Genomic DNA, 16,163 nt, shown 5'->3' on the forward strand with positions numbered 1-16,163 from the left:
CTTATCTTTCATCTATTTCGCGACCCATGAAGCATAAACTCCTTCCCTGATTGTACCAATCACACGAGGACGTGCCGTTATGAGGCTGGAGAGCATTGGTGCTTCAGTGGTAGTATTCTCGCTTCCCAAGCTGGAGACCCGGGTCCGATTCCCGGTCAATGCAAAAAGTTCCTTATGGTTTGCCTGAGGTCATGGTCTTCAAAAAAGCTTTGTTATGTAACTTCTGCTAATCCACATTACTGACAGCGATTGCCAGCTCAAGGACAATAATTTGCCCTCATGAATCTTGTCGTCAATGTGCCGCCTCAAATGATGTGCCTCTCGTTAAAGATGTTTTAACTCAAGATCAATAAGTCTTCCTCATCTTCCATCTATTTCGCGACCCATGAAGCATAACCTGCCTGAATGTACCGATCACACAGTGACGTGTCTTTTGGAAGATGTAGAGCATTGGTGGTTCAGTGGTAGAATTCTCGCCTGCCACGCGGGAGACCAGGGTCCGATTCCAGGCCAATGCATAAAGTTCCTTATGGTGTGCCTGAGGTAATGGTCTTCAAAAAAGCTTTGTTATGTAACTTCTGCTAATCCACATTACTGACAGCGATTGCCACCTCAAGGGCAATAATTTGCCCTCATGAATCTTGTCGTTAATGTGCCGCCTCAAATGATGTGCCTCTCGTTAAAGATGTTTTAACCCAAGATCAATAAGTCTTCCTCATCTTCCATCTATTTCGCGACCCATGAAGCATAACCTCCTTCCCTGAATGTACCAATCACACAAGGAAGTGTCGTCATGTGACTGTAGAGCATTGGTGGTTCAGTGGTAGAATTCTCGCCTGCCACGTGGGAGACCTGGGTCCGATTCCCGGCCAATGCAAAAAGTTCCTTATGGTGTGCCTGAGGTCATGGTCTTCAAAAAAGCTTTGTTATGTAACTTCTGCTAATCCACATTACTGACAGCGATTGCCAGCTCAAGGGCAATAATTTACCCTCATGAATCTTGTCGTCAATGTGCCGCCTCAAATGATGTGCCTCTCGTTAAAGATGTTTTAACCGAAGATCAATAAGTCTTCCTCATCTTCCATCTATTTCGGGACCCATGAAGCATAACCTGCCTGAATGTACCGATCACACAGTGAAGTGTCTTTTGGAAGATGTAGAGCATTGGTGGTTCAGTGGTAGAATTCTTGCCTGCCACGGGGGAGACCCGGGTCCGATTCCCGGCCAATGCAAAATGTTCCTTATGGTGTGCCTGAGGTCATGGTCTTCAAAAAAGCTTTGTTATGTAACTTCTGCTTAGCCACATTACTGACAGCGATTGCCAGCTCAAGGGCAATAATTTGCCCTCATGAATCTTGTCGTCAATGTGCCGCCTCAAATGATGTGCCTCTCGTTAAAGATGTTTTAACCCAAGATCAATAAATCTTCCTCATTTTCCATCTATTTCGCGACCAATGAAGCATAACCTGCCTGAATGTACCGATCACACAGTGACAAGTCGTTTAGAATATGTAGAGCATTGGTGGTTCAGTGGTAGAATTCTCGCCTGCCACGCGGGAGACCTGGGTCCGATTCCCGGCACATGCAAGAAGTTCCTTATGGTGTGACTGAGGTCATGGTCTTCAAAAAAGCTTTGTTATGCAACTTCTGCTAATCCAAATTACTGACAGCGATTGCCAGCTCAAGGGCAATAATTTGCCCTCATGAATCTTGTCGTCAATGTGCCGCCTCAAATGATGTGCCTCTCGTTAAAGATGTTTTAACCCAAGATCAATCTTCCATCTATTTCGCGACCCATGAAGCATAACCTGCCTGAATGTACCGATCACACAGTGACGTGTCGTTTGGAAGATGTAGAGCATTGGTGTTTCAGTGGTAGAATTCTCGCCCTGCCACGCGGGAGACCCGGGTCCGATTCCCGGCCAATGCAAGAAGTTCCTTATGGTGTGACTGAGGTCATGGTCTTCAAAAAAGCTTTGTTATGCAACTTCTGCTAATCCAAATTACTGACAGCGATTGCCAGCTCAAGGGCAATAATTTGCCCTCATGAATCTTGTCGTCAATGTGCCGCCTCAAATGATGTGCCTCTCGTTAAAGATGTTTTAACTCAAGATCAATAAGTCTTCCTCATCTTCCATCTATTTCGCGACCCATGAAGCATAACCTGCCTGAATGTACCGATCACACAGTGACGTGTCTTTAGGAAGATGTAGAGCATTGATGGTTCAGTGGTAGAAATTCTCGCCTGCCACGCAGGAGACCCGGGTCCGATTCCCGGCCAATGCAAAAAGTTCCTTATGGTGTGCCTGAGGTAATGGTCTTCAAAAAAGCTTTGTTATGTAACTTCTGCTAAGCCACATTACTGACAGCGATTGCCAGCTCAAGGGCAATAATTTGCCGTGAATAATTTGCCGATTCATTTGCCAATGAATCTTGTCGTCAATGTGATCAATAAGTCTTCCTTATCTTTCATCTATTTCGCGACCCATGAAGCATAAACTCCTTCCCTGATTGTACCAATCACACGAGGACGTGCCGTTGTGAGGATGGAGAGCATTGGTGGTTCAGTGGTCGTGTTCTCGCCTCCCAAGCGGGAGACCCGGGTCCGATTCCCGGCCAATGCAAAAAGTTCCTTATGGTGTGCCTGAGGTCATGGTCTTCAAAAAAGCTTTGTTATGTAACTTCTGCTAATCCACATTACTGACAGCGATTGCCAGCTCAAGGCCAATAATTTGCCCTCATGAATCTTGTCGTCAATGTGCCGCCTCAAATGATGTGCCTCTCGTTAAAGATGTTTTAACTCAAGATCAATAAGTCTTCCTCACCTTCCATCTATTTCGCGACCCATGAAGCATAACCTGCCTGAATGTACTGATCACACAGTGACGTGTCTTTTGGAAGATGTAGAGCATTGGTGGTTCAGTGGTAGAATTCTCGCCTGCCACGCGGTAGACCCGGGTCCGATTCCCGGCCAATGCAAAAAGTTCCTTATGGTGTGCCTGAGGTAATGGTCTTCAAAAAAGCTTTGTTATGTAACTTCTGCTAAGCCACATTACTGACAGCGATTGCCAGCTCAAGGGCAATAATTTGCCCTCATGAATCTTGTCGTCAATGTGTCGCCTCAAATGATGTGCCTCTCGTTAAAGATGTTTTAACCCAAGATCAATAAATCTTCCTCATTTTCCATCTATTTTTGCGACCCATGAAGCATAACCTGCCTGAATGTACTGATCACACAGTGACGTGTCGCTTAGAAGACGTAGAGCATCGGTGGTTCAGTGGTAGAATTCTCGCCTGCCACGCGGGAGACCCGGGTCCGATTCCCGGCCAATGCAAGAAGTTCCTTATGGTGTGACTGAGGTCATGGTCTTCAAAAAAGCTTTGTTATGTAACTTCTGCTAATCCACATTACTGACAGCGATTGCCAGCTCAAGGGCAATAATTTACCCTCATGAATCTTGTCGTCAATGTGATCAATAAGTCTTCCTTATCTTTCATCTATTTCGCGACCCATGAAGCATAAACTCCTTCCCTGATTGTACCAATCACACGAGGACGTGCCGTTATGAGGCTGGAGAGCATTGGTGCTTCAGTGGTAGTATTCTCGCTTCCCAAGCTGGAGACCCGGGTCCGATTCCCGGTCAATGCAAAAAGTTCCTTATGGTTTGCCTGAGGTCATGGTCTTCAAAAAAGCTTTGTTATGTAACTTCTGCTAATCCACATTACTGACAGCGATTGCCAGCTCAAGGACAATAATTTGCCCTCATGAATCTTGTCGTCAATGTGCCGCCTCAAATGATGTGCCTCTCGTTAAAGATGTTTTAACTCAAGATCAATAAGTCTTCCTCATCTTCCATCTATTTCGCGACCCATGAAGCATAACCTGCCTGAATGTACCGATCACACAGTGACGTGTCTTTTGGAAGATGTAGAGCATTGGTGGTTCAGTGGTAGAATTCTCGCCTGCCACGCGGGAGACCAGGGTCCGATTCCCGGCCAATGCATAAAGTTCCTTATGGTGTGCCTGAGGTAATGGTCTTCAAAAAAGCTTTGTTATGTAACTTCTGCTAATCCACATTACTGACAGCGATTGCCACCTCAAGGGCAATAATTTGCCCTCATGAATCTTGTCGTTAATGTGCCGCCTCAAATGATGTGCCTCTCGTTAAAGATGTTTTAACCCAAGATCAATAAGTCTTCCTCATCTTCCATCTATTTCGCGACCCATGAAGCATAACCTCCTTCCCTGAATGTACCAATCACACAAGGAAGTTTCGTCATGTGACTGTAGAGCATTGGTGGTTCAGTGGTAGAATTCTCGCCTGCCACGTGGGAGACCTGGGTCCGATTCCCGGCCAAGGCAAGAAGTTCCTTATGGTGTGCCTGAGGTCATGGTCTTCAAAAAAGCTTTGTTATGTAACTTCTGCTAATCCACATTAATGACAGCAATTGCCAGCTCAAGGGCAATAATTTGCCCTCATGAATCTTGTCGTCAATGTGCCGCCTCAAATGATGTGCCTCTCGTTAAAGATGTTTTAACCCAAGATCAATAAGTCTTCATCATCTTCCATCTATTTCGCGACCCATGAAGCATAAACTCCTTCCCTGAATGTACCAATCACACAAGGACGTGTCGTCATGTGACTGTAGAGCATTGGTGGTTCAGTGGTAGAATTCTTGCCTGCCACGTGGGAGACCCGGGTCTGATTCCCGGCCAATGCAAGTAGTTAATTTTGGTGTGCCTGAAGTCATGGTCTTCAAAAAAGCTTTGTTATGTAACTTCTGCTAATCCACATTACTGACAGCGATTGCCAGCTCAAGGGCAATAATTTGCCCTCATGAATCTTGTCGTCAATGTGCCGCCTCAAATGATGTGCCTGACAGTAATGACATTACTGACAGCGATTGCCAGCTCAAGGGCAATAATTTGCCCTCATGAATCTTGTCGTCAATGTGCCGCCTCAAATGATGTGCCTCTCATTAAAGATGTTTTAACCCAAGATCAATAAATCTTCCTCATCTTCCATCTATTTCGCGACCCATGAAGCATAACCTGCCTGAATGTACCGATCACACAGTGAAGTGTCTTTTGGAAGATGTAGAGCATTGGTGGTTCAGTGGTAGAATTCTCGCCTGCCACGCGGGAGACCCGGGTCCGATTCCCGGCCAATGCAAAAAGTTCCTTATGGTGTGCCTGAGGTCATGGTCTTCAAAAAAGCTTTGTTATGTAACTTCTACTAATCCACATTACTGACAGCGATTGCCAGCTCAAGGGCAATAATTTACCCTCATGAATCTTGTCGTCAATGTGCCGCCTCAAATGATGTGCCTCTCGTTAAAGATGTTTTAACCGAAGATCAATAAGTCTTCCTCATCTTCCATCTATTTCGGGACCCATGAAGCATAACCTGCCTGAATGTACCGATCACACAGTGAAGTGTCTTTTGGAAGATGTAGAGCATTGGTGGTTCAGTGGTAGAATTCTTGCCTGCCACGGGGGAGACCCGGGTCCGATTCCCGGCCAATGCAAAATGTTCCTTATGGTGTGCCTGAGGTCATGGTCTTCAAAAAAGCTTTGTTATGTAACTTCTGCTTAGCCACATTACTGACAGCGATTGCCAGCTCAAGGGCAATAATTTACCCTCATGAATCTTGTCGTCAATGTGCCGCCTCAAATGATGTGCCTCTCGTTAAAGATGTTTTAACCGAAGATCAATAAGTCTTCCTCATCTTCCATCTATTTCGGGACCCATGAAGCATAACCTGCCTGAATGTACCGATCACACAGTGAAGTGTCTTTTGGAAGATGTAGAGCATTGGTGGTTCAGTGGTAGAATTCTTGCCTGCCACGGGGGAGACCCGGGTCCGATTCCCGGCCAATGCAAAATGTTCCTTATGGTGTGCCTGAGGTCATGGTCTTCAAAAAAGCTTTGTTATGTAACTTCTGCTTAGCCACATTACTGACAGCGATTGCCAGCTCAAGGGCAATAATTTGCCCTCATGAATCTTGTCGTCAATGTGCCGCCTCAAATGATGTGCCTCTCGTTAAAGATGTTTTAACCCAAGATCAATAAATCTTCCTCATTTTCCATCTATTTCGCGACCAATGAAGCATAACCTGCCTGAATGTACCGATCACACAGTGACAAGTCGTTTAGAATATGTAGAGCATTGGTGGTTCAGTGGTAGAATTCTCGCCTGCCACGCGGGAGACCTGGGTCCGATTCCCGGCACATGCAAGAAGTTCCTTATGGTGTGACTGAGGTCATGGTCTTCAAAAAAGCTTTGTTATGCAACTTCTGCTAATCCAAATTACTGACAGCGATTGCCAGCTCAAGGGCAATAATTTGCCCTCATGAATCTTGTCGTCAATGTGCCGCCTCAAATGATGTGCCTCTCGTTAAAGATGTTTTAACCCAAGATCAATCTTCCATCTATTTCGCGACCCATGAAGCATAACCTGCCTGAATGTACCGATCACACAGTGACGTGTCGTTTGGAAGATGTAGAGCATTGGTGTTTCAGTGGTAGAATTCTCGCCTGCCACGCGGGAGACCCGGGTCCGATTCCCGGCCAATGCAAGAAGTTCCTTATGGTGTGACTGAGGTCATGGTCTTCAAAAAAGCTTTGTTGTGCAACTTCTGCTAATCCAAATTACTGACAGCGATTGCCAGCTCAAGGGCAATAATTTGCCCTCATGAATCTTGTCGTCAATGTGCCGCCTCAAATGATGTGCCTCTCGTTAAAGATGTTTTAACTCAAGATCAATAAGTCTTCCTCATCTTCCATCTATTTCGCGACCCATGAAGCATAACCTGCCTGAATGTACCGATCACACAGTGACGTGTCTTTAGGAAGATGTAGAGCATTGATGGTTCAGTGGTAGAAATTCTCGCCTGCCACGCAGGAGACCCGGGTCCGATTCCCGGCCAATGCAAAAAGTTCCTTATGGTGTGCCTGAGGTAATGGTCTTCAAAAAAGCTTTGTTATGTAACTTCTGCTAAGCCACATTACTGACAGCGATTGCCAGCTCAAGGGCAATAATTTGCCCTCATGAATCTTGTCGTCAATGTGATCAATAAGTCTTCCTTATCTTTCATCTATTTCGCGACCCATGAAGCATAAACTCCTTCCCTGATTGTACCAATCACACGAGGACGTGCCGTTGTGAGGCTGGAGAGCATTGGTGGTTCAGTGGTAGTGTTCTCGCTTCCCAAGCGGGAGACCCGGGTCCGATTCCCGGCCAATGCAAAAAGTTCCTTATGGTGTGCCTGAGGTCATGGTCTTCAAAAAAGCTTTGTTATGTAACTTCTGCTAATCCACATTACTGACAGCGATTGCCAGCTCAAGGCCAATAATTTGCCCTCATGAATCTTGTCGTCAATGTGCCGCCTCAAATGATGTGCCTCTCGTTAAAGATGTTTTAACTCAAGATCAATAAGTCTTCCTCACCTTCCATCTATTTCGCGACCCATGAAGCATAACCTGCCTGAATGTACTGATCACACAGTGACGTGTCTTTTGGAAAATGTAGAGCATTGGTGGTTCAGTGGTAGAATCCTCGCCTGCCACGCGGTAGACCCGGGTCCGATTCCCGGCCAATGCAAAAAGTTCCTTATGGTGTGCCTGAGGTAATGGTCTTCAAAAAAGCTTTGTTATGTAACTTCTGCTAAGCCACATTACTGACAGCGATTGCCAGCTCAAGGGCAATAATTTGCCCTCATGAATCTTGTCGTCAATGTGTCGCCTCAAATGATGTGCCTCTCGTTAAAGATGTTTTAACCCAAGATCAATAAATCTTCCTCATTTTCCATCTATTTTTGCGACCCATGAAGCATAACCTGCCTGAATGTACTGATCACACAGTGACGTGTCGCTTAGAAGACGTAGAGCATCGGTGGTTCAGTGGTAGAATTCTCGCCTGCCACGCGGGAGACCCGGGTCCGATTCCCGGCCAATGCAAGAAGTTCCTTATGGTGTGACTGAGGTCATGGTCTTCAAAAAAGCTTTGTTATGTAACTTCTGCTAATCCACATTACTGACAGCGAATGCCAGCTCAAGGGCAATAATTTACCCTCATGAATCTTGTCGTCAATGTGATCAATAAGTCTTCCTTATCTTTCATCGATTTCGCGACCCATGAAGCATAAACTCCTTCCCTGATTGTACCAATCACACGAGGACGTGCCGTTATGAGGCTGGAGAGCATTGGTGCTTCAGTGGTAGTATTCTCGCTTCCCAAGCTGGAGACCCGGGTCCGATTCCCGGTCAATACAAAAAGTTCCTTATGGTTTGCCTGAGGTCATGGTCTTCAAAAAAGCTTTGTTATGTAACTTCTGCTAATCCACATTACTGACAGCGATTGCCAGCTCAAGGGCAATAATTTGCCCTCATGAATCTTGTCGTCAATGTGCCGCCTCAAATGATGTGCCTCTCGTTAAAGATGTTTTAACTCAAGATCAATAAGTCTTCCTCATCTTCCATCTATTTCGCGACCCATGAAGCATAACCTGCCTGAATGTACCGATCACACAGTGACGTGTCTTTTGGAAGATGTAGAGCATTGGTGGTTCAGTGGTAGAATTCTCGCCTGCCACGCGGGAGACCCGGGTCCGATTCCCGGCCAATGCATAAAGTTCCTTATGGTGTGCCTGAGGTAATGGTCTTCAAAAAAGCTTTGTTATGTAACTTCTGCTAAGCCATATTACTGACAGCGATTGCCAGCTCAAGGGCAATAATTTGCCCTCATGAATCTTGTCGTCAATGTGATCAATAAGTCTTCCTTATCTTTCATCTATTTCGCGACCCATGAAGCATAAACTCCTTCCCTGATTGTACCAATCACACGAAGACGTGCCGTTATGAGGCTGGAGAGCATTGGTGGTTCAGTGGTAGTATTCTCGCTTCCCAAGCGGGAGACACGGGTCCGATTCCCGGCCAATGCAAAAAGTTCCTTATGGTGTGCCTGAGGTCATGGTCTTCAAAAAAGCTTTGTTATGTAACTTCTGCTAATCCACATTACTGACAGCGATTGCCAGCTCAAGGGCAATAATTTGCCCTCATGAATCTTGTCGTCAATGTGCTGCCTCAAATGATGTGCCTCTCGTTAAAGATGTTTTAACCCAAGATCAATAAATCTTCCTCATTTTCCATCTATTTTTGCGACCCATGAAGCATAACCTGCCTGAATGTACTGATCACACAGTGACGTGTCGCTTAGAAGATGTAGAGCATCGGTGGTTCAGTGGTAGAATTCTCGCCTGCCACGCGGGAGACCCGGGTCCGATTCCCGGCCAATGCAAGAAGTTCCTTATGGTGTGACTGAGGTCATGGTCTTCAAAAAAGCTTTGTTATGTAACTTCTGCTAATCCACATTACTGACAGCGATTGCCAGCTCAAGGGCAATAATTTACCCTCATGAATCTTGTCGTCAATGTGATCAATAAGTCTTCCTTATCTTTCATCTATTTCGCGACCCATGAAGCATAAACTCCTTCCCTGATTGTACCAATCACACGAGGACGTGCCGTTATGAGGCTGGAGAGCATTGGTGCTTCAGTGGTAGTATTCTCGCTTCCCAAGCTGGAGACCCGGGTCCGATTCCCGGTCAATGCAAAAAGTTCCTTATGGTTTGCCTGAGGTCATGGTCTTCAAAAAAGCTTTGTTATGTAACTTCTGCTAATCCACATTACTGACAGCGATTGCCAGCTCAAGGGCAATGATTTGCCCTCATGAATCTTGTCGTCAATGTGCCGCCTCAAATGATGTGCCTCTCGTTAAAGATGTTTTAACTCAAGATCAATAAGTCTTCCTCATCTTCCATCTATTTCGCGACCCATGAAGCATAACCTGCCTGAATGTACCGATCACACAGTGACGTGTCTTTTGGAAGATGTAGAGCATTGGTGGTTCAGTGGTAGAATTCTCGCCTGCCACGCGGGAGACCCGGGTCTGATTCCCGGCCAATGCATAAAGTTCCTTATGGTGTGCCTGAGGTAATGGTCTTCAAAAAAGCTTTGTTATGTAACTTCTGCTAAGCCATATTACTGACAGCGATTGCCAGCTCAAGGGCAATAATTTGCCCTCATGAATCTTGTCGTCAATGTGATCAATAGGTCTTCCTTATCTTTCATCTATTTCGCGACCCATGAAGCATAAACTCCTTCCCTGATTGTACCAATCACACGAGGACGTGCCGTTATGAGGCTGGAGAGCATTGGTGGTTCAGTGGTAGTATTCTCGCTTCGCAAGCGGGGGCCAGCCGCGGATAGTTGTAATGCACTGACAGCCAATCAGATTGCAGTATTTCCCCCACCGCTGTCCTTGGTATTGAATTTCTTTCCCTGTCCATGGTACTGAAATGCTGCACTAGTTATTCAAAATTTCACATGAAAGGCAGGTTAAAATCTACATCACTTCAGTCTGAAATGTGTATATCCTTTTTTTGTATAGATAGTTGTTTAGAGGAAGGCCCAAATTATATAATATATTATATATATGAGAATTAAGATTTTTTTGACAACTGTAAATGTATAATTTGTTTTGTAGTTTATACCACGTTTAAGGAATGTCATAAATGCTGCTACTTTGAAAATAATAAAATACTACTCCACCAGATTGTCAGTGTGTTTAATTATCATTAATTTTCTCCACAAGGATTTACAATGTACTGGTCAGATGAACTGAATATACTTTGATTCACTTATAAGAGACAGAACTCAGTGTAGAAAAGAATCATCTATATAACTTTTATTTACATGTAAGAAGGGAAAAAGCATGAGACATCTCAATTAAAATGAACAGTTTCACTAACAACAATCAAGTTATGAATGAAAAAAAATGAATGAAACAAAATCTGTTAATCTGATTTGCAACACTGACTTTCTATCTGAAAAACAGACAAACCCAGATAAAAGGCATCAGTCTATTCAAAAAGGCAGGTTGTAAGGATGAAAATAGTGTGCCATAATAAGATAAGTGTTGTAGAAAAAAAAGGAGCATTTAAGGTCAGCCTTCAAATATAACTTTTTACAATGACTAAATTAAAATGACAAGTGTAAGACAAAATAACCAAAACTAACTATTTACATTGGTACATTTTCATATTTACATCTATTCAAAATATATGTGCATCTATACAGAAGCCTAGAAAACCTATAAACCTACAGAACATACACATCTACAATAATTTATTTATAAGTATAAACATTTATTATTTCCTTTCATCCACCCATCTCTGCCTCTCTGGCTCACAGTAAGGAGACTGCTGAAATTCTTTCCAGTTCATCTCCTTGGCCATGCCCTTGTCTCTGTATAGAGAGTACACTTTAGATGGGCAGTAGATGTATTTCCCTGCCACTCCAGGGAAGCCGGTATGGATGTGTGGGCTGTTTGGCTCCTGTTTCAGGTCCATGTGGCAGAATCTGCACCGGCGGCCTGTTTGCTGGGCACCAGCAAAGAGCGAACGACCGATGGATGGTGCCGTTTTTGGGGATGCCGTGCCGGAAAGCGGTGTCCAGCTGGGGGAGAGTGCTGAATCTGGAGCCTGGGCTTGGGCAGTACCACATGTCTGCACAGGAGGCAGAGGCACAAGAGCAGCTGGTTCGTCTCTCTATTGGGTTCTGTGTTTGTCCCAATCCAAAGGAACTGGCTCTGTGTACTCTAGGCCAAACCTCTCTCCGGTGTCTCTGTCAGAGAGATGAAGTGCTGGGTATTTCTCCTGCCCAGTCACCCTCTTTGAGGCAGAATTTAACTCCATCATTAGTGCTGGGTCAAACACAGCAGGGAGGATGACACCTGGCTGCTTAAGGTCCACCAGCCGTTGGTAGTTCCAGCGTGCCGTCCCTGTCATGCCCTGGGCCTGGAACAATTCAGTGGAGACATGAGTCCCAGTGATCCACTGGGCCTGGTGGAAGTGGTACCCCTCCTGCTGTGACGTACCTCTGACGGGGATCCAGATGGGGACTTTGTCGCCTTCACCGGGTAAGTGGTTTAGCTGAAGAGTTCCACCATACCGGTACATTATGCCCTCAGAGAGTTCAGGGTCACTGAGGCAACCGCGGAGAATGTGCACTCTCTGTATGCGCCAAGTCTTCAGCATGGATGGCTTGAAGAGTGGTACACTGTTGGGGTCCATGGCCTGGTGCAGATGCTTCAGGACTTTCTCCACTCTGTCCAGCACCTCTGTGGGTTGTGGTATTTTGGTCCTGCAGTGCTCCCGTATGTGCTGTTTGGTGGGATTGGCTGGATGGATACCACAGAACCTATAGGCATCCTAGAGCCTCTTTAGATCCTCCTGATCCACCACAGAGAAGGCTGCGGAGAGGAGCTGGCAGAAAGTGCTGAACAGAGGGTGATGCTCAGAAGTGCACTCCCGTGAAAAACGCCTCAGGCAGTGGAACAAGTCCAGCTTCACCACAATATTGTGATTGAAATGTGACCGTGAGGCACAGGTGTTCTCCAGCGGTCCAGAGGTGGCCCCAGCAACAATGGAAGGGGTAGTCTTCCAGACATCCCAGTGTAGATGTTCACCAGGGATGCAGTCTGGGATCTTAAATGGAGCACAGCAATCCCTAAATGCAAGGCACAAAGATGTAGATCAATTTAGATTTTTTTTTAAAGAAACTGAATTTGTTTTTAGTAGTGCTGTCAAAATGTAAATAATTTTTACTGTTTGTCATACATTTTAATCAAAGAACAAAACAAAAAGTAAATCACTCACTGCTCTTGACTGAATAATGTTTGTAGCTTTAAAGGATTAATTATTTATTATGAAGGATAAATGTATATTTAATTTATAATTTATGCAGTGAAGGCTGTGAAGTTTTTGATAGTTTTTTTACTTTTTGAATTTCTGTATATATCCTACCTGATATACCTACCTAAACATCATAAAGCACTGTTTACAAGGTTAGATGAGTCATAAACTATGAAAACAATAACTTTTTGTGCTTTATGACAGGGCAAATAAAAATCTGACCTGGTCTGACTGGGCCAATAGAAAAGAAATTAATATATATTGAAAGTGTATTGAAGGCACAGGTAAATGTGGCATTTAATATAATGGGTTTATGTGAAGATTGTTTTAAGTTCACTTAAATTAGAAGTTGTTATATTATTTAAAGCCTTATAATAATATTTTAAAGTTATAGCTTTCAATTATACTGTAATGCTGAATGCATATAGTTACAGTTCTCAAACAAGAAATTTAGTGTAATATTGAAAAAAAACTGTATGTCCACATGTACAGTAATGTTCACATTCAAAAGCATTCCAGTAAAAAGCAAATCAGTTTTTTTCAATTTACTGTTTACCAGCCTCTCTTAGTGAAAGACCGTGGTTGATTACATGGTCAATGATAGTGGCACGAATTTCATCACGAATTTCATCACTGACTGCTGTTCTTGCAGCCCTTGGAATGCCACCACCACACATTCTTACACCTCTACCTTGCCCTCTCCTTGGGCCTGCTCTTCTCCCTGGCCCTGCTCCTCTCACTGCATTTCTCACTGCACCTCTCACTGCACCTGCACCTCTCACTGCACGTCTCACTGCATCTCTCACTGCATTCTCTCACTGCATCTCTCACTGCACCTCTCACTGCATTCTCTCACTGCATTCTCTCACTGCACGTCTCACTGCACCTCTCACTGCATCTCTCACTGCATTTCTCACTGCACCTCTCACTGCACCTGCACCTCTCACTGCACGTCTCACTGCATCTCTCACTGCACCTCTCACTGCACCTCTCACTGCATCTCTCACTGCACCTCTCACTGCATCTCTCACTGCACCTCTCACTGCACCTCTCACTGCACCTCTCACTGCACGTCTCACTGCATCTCTCTGCATTCTCTCACTGCACCTCTCACTGCATTCTCTCACTGCATCTCTCACTGCACGTCTCACTGCACCTCTCACTGCATCTCTCACTGCACGTCTCACTGCACGTCTCACTGCACGTCTCACTGCACGTCTCACTGCACCTCTCACTGCACGTCTCACTGCATCTCTCACTGCACCTCTCACTGCATCTCTCACTGCATCTCTCACTGCACGTCTCACTGCACGTCTCACTGCACGTCTCACTGCATCTCTCACTGCACGTCTCACTGCACCTCTCACTGCATTTCTCACTGCACCTCTCACTGCATCTCTCACTGCACCTCTCACTGCACCTCTCACTGCATCTCTCACTGCACCTCTCACTGCACCTCTCACTGCATCTCTCACTGCACGTCTCACTGCACCTCTCACTGCATTTCTCACTGCACCTCTCACTGCACCTGCACCTCTCACTGCACGTCTCACTGCACGTCTCACTGCACCTCTCACTGCACCTCTCACTGCACCTCTCACTGCATCTCTCACTGCACCTCTCACTGCACCTCTCACTGCACCTCTCACTGCACCTCTCTGCATTCTCTCACTGCACCTCTCACTGCATTCTCTCACTGCATCTCTCACTGCACGTCTCACTGCACCTCTCACTGCATCTCTCACTGCACGTCTCACTGCACCTCTCACTGCACCTCTCACTGCACCTCTCACTGCATCTCTCACTGCATCTCTCACTGCACCTCTCACTGCATCTCTCACTGCATCTCTCACTGCACCTCTCACTGCATCTCTCACTGCATCTCTCACTGCATCTCTCACTGCATCTCTCACTGCACCTCTCACTGCATCTCTCACTGCACGTCTCACTGCATCTCTCACTGCATCTCTCACTGCACCTCTCACTGCATCTCTCACTGCATCTCTCACTGCATCTCTCACTGCACGTCTCACTACATCTCTCACTGGGCCTGCTCTTCTCCCTGGGCCCCTTGCTCTTACTCTTCCTCGTCCAGACCTTACAGTGTTTGTCTTTTTCTGTTCTGTTTCCAAAAACATCACTCTTCAAAGTCCTCCTTTTACTGTATAAGTGCCAATGTAATAGAAAAAAATAACCCCTGCCACCAGGGCCGGCCCGAGGCATAAGCGAACTAAGCGGCTGCTTGGGGCCCCTTGGCCACCAGGGGGCCCCCCAATCGGGTCGAAAAAACGAAAAATATTTTTTTAGATGACTTAAACAAGTGACAAAAATGAATGAATGAATATGAATGAATGAATGAATATTTCGAGACAAGAGAATTCTGATTACATGATCAATATTACCTGCCTACAACTGCCTGCTGCGTCTGCCAGCGTTTAAGTCATGCGCATAATCTACGCGTGCATAGACAATTCGTGCGCAACTGCGTATAGTCACGGTAATGTTAAGCCATGTAACAAAAAAGGACATATCCCTCTGGTGCCGAAAATAGAAAGAAGAAAAGGCCAGAGGAGGAGAAAAAATGAGCAAGATAAAACTATATTTGCATGATTATTTACGGTATGTTTTGTGCAGACCATTCCTATCTACGGCAAGCCCCGAGGGGAAAAATACATTGCATACGCAAATACAACGAGCGCCAGTACATCATTACCGGTATTATAGTAACAGACTTTGTTGGATTCTGTCATGTACAATCCAACCAAGTCTGTTACAATAATAATAAATAAAAAAACTTACAATGTATTGAGACAGTTGAGAAATAATAATATTTTTACAGTTTTCAACAATAATTGTCATTGTTGAACCCTCTTATTATGTTGATTTCTCAGTTTTGTCATTATTTTAGCAAATAAATTATTTGATATGTTTTGAGAGAGTTTGTTTTAAGAAGTTTCAAAGAGTTAGAAAAAGAGTAAAGTAAAAGTTAAAACTTTTTTATTTAAGTATAGGCTATCTATTTTTTATTAAGTATTTATTTTGTATTAATAGGCTACATAACCTCACTGTATTAATTTATAATGTATCATTATTGCGTGATATTTGTGTCAATAATCGTCAAGCACATGTGACTCCTCGTAGTGGGAGGGGGCCCCCAAATCAAATTCTGCTTAGGGCCCCCAAAAGGCTCTGGCCGGCTCTGCCTGCCACTGAGTCTAAGCCAGACTGGAATCAGCTATGGTTGGCCCAATTTACCCAACATAAATCAGCTGTGTGTCAATTATTCAATTGTTTGTTTATTATCAGCTGAGATATTTTGTTTTTGAACTGATATCATTGCTTAATATCATTGATTAATTACAGAAAAAATGTGTGATTAATTTGTTTGTTTTTATCGATTGACAGC

At 44.7% G+C, this 16,163-nt stretch overlaps 18 non-coding genes across 18 annotated transcripts; all 18 read left to right on the forward strand.

The window, feature by feature from the left end:
* Positions 1–447: 447 nt before the first annotated feature.
* Positions 448–518, forward strand: trnag-gcc (transfer RNA glycine (anticodon GCC)). Its single transcript has one exon. It is a non-coding gene; the product is annotated as a tRNA-Gly (tRNA).
* Positions 519–806: 288 nt separating this feature from the next.
* Positions 807–877, forward strand: trnag-gcc (transfer RNA glycine (anticodon GCC)). The gene has a single exon. It is a non-coding gene; the product is annotated as a tRNA-Gly (tRNA).
* Positions 878–1,161: 284 nt separating this feature from the next.
* trnag-gcc (transfer RNA glycine (anticodon GCC)) lies at positions 1,162–1,232 on the forward strand. Its single transcript has one exon. It is a non-coding gene; the product is annotated as a tRNA-Gly (tRNA).
* A 1,676-nt stretch (positions 1,233–2,908) lies between these two features.
* Positions 2,909–2,979, forward strand: trnag-gcc (transfer RNA glycine (anticodon GCC)). The gene has a single exon. It is a non-coding gene; the product is annotated as a tRNA-Gly (tRNA).
* Positions 2,980–3,264: 285 nt separating this feature from the next.
* On the forward strand, positions 3,265–3,335 carry trnag-gcc (transfer RNA glycine (anticodon GCC)). The gene has a single exon. It is a non-coding gene; the product is annotated as a tRNA-Gly (tRNA).
* Positions 3,336–3,933: 598 nt separating this feature from the next.
* Positions 3,934–4,004, forward strand: trnag-gcc (transfer RNA glycine (anticodon GCC)). Its single transcript has one exon. It is a non-coding gene; the product is annotated as a tRNA-Gly (tRNA).
* Positions 4,005–4,292: 288 nt separating this feature from the next.
* On the forward strand, positions 4,293–4,363 carry trnag-gcc (transfer RNA glycine (anticodon GCC)). The gene has a single exon. It is a non-coding gene; the product is annotated as a tRNA-Gly (tRNA).
* Positions 4,364–4,651: 288 nt separating this feature from the next.
* On the forward strand, positions 4,652–4,722 carry trnag-gcc (transfer RNA glycine (anticodon GCC)). Its single transcript has one exon. It is a non-coding gene; the product is annotated as a tRNA-Gly (tRNA).
* A 381-nt stretch (positions 4,723–5,103) lies between these two features.
* trnag-gcc (transfer RNA glycine (anticodon GCC)) lies at positions 5,104–5,174 on the forward strand. Its single transcript has one exon. It is a non-coding gene; the product is annotated as a tRNA-Gly (tRNA).
* Positions 5,175–5,458: 284 nt separating this feature from the next.
* Positions 5,459–5,529, forward strand: trnag-gcc (transfer RNA glycine (anticodon GCC)). The gene has a single exon. It is a non-coding gene; the product is annotated as a tRNA-Gly (tRNA).
* Positions 5,530–5,813: 284 nt separating this feature from the next.
* On the forward strand, positions 5,814–5,884 carry trnag-gcc (transfer RNA glycine (anticodon GCC)). The gene has a single exon. It is a non-coding gene; the product is annotated as a tRNA-Gly (tRNA).
* Positions 5,885–6,510: 626 nt separating this feature from the next.
* On the forward strand, positions 6,511–6,581 carry trnag-gcc (transfer RNA glycine (anticodon GCC)). The gene has a single exon. It is a non-coding gene; the product is annotated as a tRNA-Gly (tRNA).
* A 599-nt stretch (positions 6,582–7,180) lies between these two features.
* trnag-ccc (transfer RNA glycine (anticodon CCC)) lies at positions 7,181–7,251 on the forward strand. Its single transcript has one exon. It is a non-coding gene; the product is annotated as a tRNA-Gly (tRNA).
* A 284-nt stretch (positions 7,252–7,535) lies between these two features.
* trnag-gcc (transfer RNA glycine (anticodon GCC)) lies at positions 7,536–7,606 on the forward strand. The gene has a single exon. It is a non-coding gene; the product is annotated as a tRNA-Gly (tRNA).
* A 285-nt stretch (positions 7,607–7,891) lies between these two features.
* trnag-gcc (transfer RNA glycine (anticodon GCC)) lies at positions 7,892–7,962 on the forward strand. Its single transcript has one exon. It is a non-coding gene; the product is annotated as a tRNA-Gly (tRNA).
* A 598-nt stretch (positions 7,963–8,560) lies between these two features.
* Positions 8,561–8,631, forward strand: trnag-gcc (transfer RNA glycine (anticodon GCC)). Its single transcript has one exon. It is a non-coding gene; the product is annotated as a tRNA-Gly (tRNA).
* Positions 8,632–9,230: 599 nt separating this feature from the next.
* Positions 9,231–9,301, forward strand: trnag-gcc (transfer RNA glycine (anticodon GCC)). Its single transcript has one exon. It is a non-coding gene; the product is annotated as a tRNA-Gly (tRNA).
* Positions 9,302–9,899: 598 nt separating this feature from the next.
* Positions 9,900–9,970, forward strand: trnag-gcc (transfer RNA glycine (anticodon GCC)). Its single transcript has one exon. It is a non-coding gene; the product is annotated as a tRNA-Gly (tRNA).
* The last annotated feature ends 6,193 nt before the right edge of the window (positions 9,971–16,163 follow it).

Source organism: Rhinichthys klamathensis, unplaced genomic scaffold, assembly GCF_029890125.1.
Source record: "Rhinichthys klamathensis goyatoka isolate OS25496 unplaced genomic scaffold, OSU_Roscu_1.1 h1tg000236l_1, whole genome shotgun sequence".
NCBI classification, from domain to species: Eukaryota; Metazoa; Chordata; class Actinopteri; order Cypriniformes; family Leuciscidae; genus Rhinichthys; species Rhinichthys klamathensis.